At 39.5% G+C, this 5,000-nt stretch overlaps 1 protein-coding gene across 1 annotated transcript in view; it reads right to left on the bottom strand.

Annotated features, from left to right (window-relative positions):
- The window catches only part of LOC138045182 (sterile alpha motif domain-containing protein 9-like), a 40,021-nt gene that overhangs the window by 12,047 nt on the left and 22,974 nt on the right, over window positions 1–5,000 (bottom strand). The window lies entirely within an intron of this gene.

Genomic DNA, 5,000 nt, shown 5'->3' with positions numbered 1-5,000 from the left:
ATCTTAGATTAATTTAAAACGTTTGTCTTTCAAATTTAAACAAATTCTGTGGGTGAAAAAAAAAATTACAGAAACATTTCAAAAAAACTGATTTTTCTGAAAAACTGACCTACAGATTTTGTTGAATTTTAAATATTTTGGATATTATTGTTAACATTATCTGGTAACCCTGAATGGGAAGATTTCACCGTCCCGTTTTTTCAGAAAAGACAATATATTTTGATTTTAAGGCTCAAAGAGATGCCTTATATCGTTGCCATGGTAACGTTATTTTTGAGGAAAATGTGATGTAAGAAATCTATGATGGGTACTTACTACCCTGGCCAAATTTCGTCTTGATATGATTACCCTAACTGTATCTAAGGACAGAATATGTTTATTTGTTTGAAAAAAGGCGAAACTATTTCGAGCCACCTTAAGGACGTTCGCGCTAATTGTTTGTGCGCAACGTTTACTGCGTAGGTATAAACGTGACTGTAATATGTCACGCCTTGCCTCAAGCATTAGGTAAGTTCTTATGGCGACAAAAGCGCTGCGGAAAAATTTCCAGGTCGGCTAAAGAATGACACATTTATTTCCAATACATCATGAAACGTTAAAGAGAAAGGACCGGGAGGCTGGAAAAGGTCGCTAATAGAGTAGTGTTTGAAAGTTTTGAGAACTTGAGGAAGGTTAGTTTTAGTCAGCGACGTTGCATAAATTTAATGAGTTTGGTTTTTTAAAATGTTTTTATTACGTTACGAACTTCTTAGTTCAAAGTGAATGCCTGTTTTTGAAGTTCTTTTCCTTTACTTTCATGAAAATAGAGCAGAATTATCTTCTCTTCCTAATCCACTTGAATAGTGCGGACCTATGAGGAAACAGCCAGAGATTATACTTCACAAAAACCACACTCCAGAAGATGAGAAAGACGGCAATGGAGAGATATGATACAATACACTAACCAAATAAAGATAACGTCTGCTTGAAACTTCGTTGCTATGCTCGAGAAATTTTGTTTTAACAAAAACCTTTCATCGATCGATCCTGTCTTGGGTTCCAGTCCTCCCAAACAGGTCACGAAAAATCGTGACAAACTAAATTTTCGAAGAGCTTCGCAACATCACATCGATTTTACTCGTTTAGATCATCGGTGACCCCTATTTTTTAAGACACGAATCACTTGCTCTTCTTACAATCTACAAAATATGATGAAATGAAAAAAAAAAATCACAGTGTCAGAAGTTATCTTTTTTTAAATTTTTCTTTCCTTGTGTCCTGAGTTCCGGAAGTAGTTACAACGGGTAGCGCTTGCGAAAACGCTCGTCGAGGATTAACTCTACTGTTTACGACATCCCCTGCGGCATGCAATTATCTAAAATACCCACTCCTACATTTCTATGCACAGAAACCTTCACTCTAACATATTATTTTTATGATTTTGGACGGACGAGTAGATGCGGCTACATCCCGTTATGATGACCTATTTATGGTCATCTATCGAAATTAGGGCATTTTTCCCTTGCCTTTTTCTCCGAAGCTAAGTCGGTGACCCTCCTTTTTTTTCATTCTAGGAAAAAGTAATTTATGACCTAACTTCAGGCGAGAAATGAAACAAATTTCAAGGTGGGAAGATTTTCGCGCGAACGTCCTTAAGGCACGTTTTTACCGCTGACACAATTATGTTTTATTTAAAATAATGTTTGGTAGAACAGAGTGTAGCTACAGCTGTATATAGATATCTACAGATTCTAAATGCAGATACCTATAGATTCAGGTTCGTGACTGTCTAGCAAATCCTGTTTTTATTAGATTATTGTTATGTGGAAGCATTAATGATGTAATTTTGGTTTTACGGGACTGTCATGTGTTGTCGGATCAAGGAATCTGTTTTGAGTCAAGTGATGGTTGACGGTGGATAGTTGTTCCTGAAAGGAGTGTTATTGCCATGCACTTTTTTCTCTGTCTTGGTTACACCCTACATATTTGTTGTTTTCTTACATGGCAAAATTTATTAATATATTATGTGATTTGGAGTTGCAGCTAGAAACAGGCACAATCCCATGCATAAGGTCTCGTTGGGTTTGATAGCAGCAAAATATTTTATTAAAATGTTTAAAGGTTTTATCATAACTTCTGGACTTCAAACATGTTCTACGATTTTGAACAAGGAACTTGTCAATCAACCTATCATAATCATCACCTCCACCATTACTATAACTGCTTTTGCTTTTAGAAAAAAGTATCAAAGTTGAAGCCGGTGGCTCAAGGAGTAAACCGTGCAAAAAAATTGGGTTAAAAAGACTATATAATGGATGACACTCCGTATTTCGGAGACGTCCGAGTTTGGGGTGGTAAAAATGGTATCTCAAGATCAATTGCGATGACTTCTATTGTGTGCTTCCAAACCGGCTGCACTGGCACAGGGCCTCTGGCAGATTCCACAACGAAATTCACAAGGTGCAGCAAGTTCCGGATTTTTACGTCTTAGTCTGGCTTCCTTAACTCTGTTAGCTCTTTCGTTCTCAAATCTTTCCACTCCTTCATTGATCCTTCTCCTCCATTCCTCGCGCCGACTTGCCAGCTGTTCCCAACCATCAACAGGGATCCCTGCCAAAATGATGTCCTTTTTTACCAGAGCTTTATACCGAAGTTTCGGTCTGCCTCTTCCTCTTCTTCAAGCTCTCCGTACAATATTTGGTTCGGCATTCTGTTGTCCAACCCAACGTAGTCTAATTTTCATTAACTGTGATTCTACGGAGGGACACAGGGTTTTCTCCGGAGCTTCCTGGTTTGAAATCTTGTCCTTGTAGCTGATTCTTGCAATTTTACGTAAGCATCTTTGTTGGAAAGCTTCTAGCAGTTTGATGTGTTTCCTGTACACTGTCCAGCACTCTGCAGAATAGAGTAGCGTTGTGAGCACAATGGCTCTGTAAACTTCGATCTTGGTGCTTAGTTTAATGTCGTGACTCCTCCAGATTCTGTCGTAGAGACGTCCAAATGAAGAGCTGGCTTTATAGATCCTACTTTTGATTTCCTGATCAAGTTGACCGTTGTTAGAGAGGATACTACCAAGGTAAGTAAATGATTGGCAATTTTTCAACTGTCTGTGATCAATCGAGATTTCAGGGGCTGGAACAGCAATTTGTAGGTGATGGCTGATGTAGCACTTCGGTCTTCTTAATGCTTACAGTGAGGCCAAAGTTTACTGCAGCTTCCGCAAACGAGGTCATTAAATTCTGAAGTTCGATCTCTGTGTGAGCAAAGAGGGCGCAGTCATCTGCAAATAGGAGATCTCTGAATCTGGTATATTTTATTTTGTCACAGCCTGTAGTCTTGACAATCTGAACAGACCTCCATCAATGCGGTATTTGATGTTAATACCAAATTTTGAACCGCGGAAGGCTTCGCCTAACATACCATCGAAGTACAGAGCAAATAAGCTTGGTGCAATACAGCACCCCTGTTTCACACCCGTATCTATTCCAAAAGAATCTGAGAAAACCACCATTTGCACAAACTCTGCCAGTCATGCCGCTATGAAACTGGCGAAGTACTGACAGAAATTTCTTTGGAACACCTTGCTTTTCCAACACTAACCAAAGAGGAACTGAATCAAAAGCCTTGTTTAGGTCAATGAATACTGCAAAATCAACCTTTGTTCCGTTCAATACACTTTTCCTGGATATGCTTAGCGGCAAATATCATATCAACTGTTCCACGATTTTTTCGAAAACCGTACTGCGATTCAGAGACGTTCGTTTCAACCACCTCTGTAGACAGCCTGTTTTGCATGATCTTTGTAAGCACTTTGCCTGTGATAGACAACAGTGATATGCCTCTATAGTTCCCGCATTCCTTCCTTGACCCTTATTCTTAAAGATAGCAACAATCATTGCGTCCTTCAGCTGGCTTGGGACTTGTTTGCATGACCATATCATCGTGATGATTTGGTGAAGATGTTGTAGGAGGCGATCGCCTCCCCGTTTGAAGACTTCAGCAGTTACTCCATCCTCACCAGGAGCTTTTCCATTCTGCAGCTCCTTTACTGCCCATACAGTTTCCTCAAAAGCAAAAGATGGATCTCGATCAAGTTCGTATCGAATTTGCTGTTGTGGGACAGCCTCTATACATGCGAAATTCACCCTTGGAGTGGCATTCAGTAATTCTGAGAAATGCTCTTTCCACCGTTCTAATGTTTTATCTGGATCAGAAAGAAGAGTTAATAAAGGCAAAAACCACCTGTTTGTGGACCATATATTTCCTTAGCCGCCTGATAAAACTTTTTCGTATCATGGATATCAGCATAGTGTTGAATCTCTCTCGCTTTTTCTCTCATCCATTCGTCTTTAAGCCCTCTAGTATTCTTTTGCAATTCTTTTTTTGCATTCTGAAAGGCTTTCTTGTTTGCACGCGTGTTTCTGCCAAGAAACTTTTCATGAGCTTGATGCTTTGCATCTACTAATGGCTGTATAATCTTCAGATTTTCAGCAAACCAGTCTGGCTGTTCTCGCTTTGCTGGTCCAAGCACGGTTAGAGCGACATCGTATACGTTGTGCCGAAAGTTGGTCCAAGCTGTAGCGATGTCACTGTTTTCTAGTGAAGATAACTCTTCACTCAATTTCTTCTGCATTTCTTGCTGGAGTTTATCCGAAATAGTCGGATCTTTAAGTACCTTAACATTTAATTTCTTTGGAATTTTAAAAGATCGTTTCCTAACAGGTGGTTTTACATGCACAGAAACTATACAACGTACTAATCGATGGTCGGTGTTGCACTCGCCTCCTCGCATTGCACGAGTTAGAACGATATCCCGAATGTCTCTTTTGCGCACTAAAACATAATCCAACAAATGCCATCTTTTAGATCTGGGATGCATCCAGATTGTTTTCTGAATGTTGGGAAGCTGAAACCACGTGTTGATAACTGTGAGCTCCATTTCTGTACAAAGTTCAAAAAGAAAGCGACCGTTTGAATTGCAACTTCCAACTTCATGTCTTCCAATGACACCTGGCCAAATT

Source organism: Montipora capricornis, chromosome 1 (assembly GCF_036669925.1).
Source record: "Montipora capricornis isolate CH-2021 chromosome 1, ASM3666992v2, whole genome shotgun sequence".
NCBI classification, from domain to species: Eukaryota; Metazoa; Cnidaria; class Anthozoa; order Scleractinia; family Acroporidae; genus Montipora; species Montipora capricornis.
This window is presented reverse-complemented; position numbering and strand designations above follow the sequence as displayed.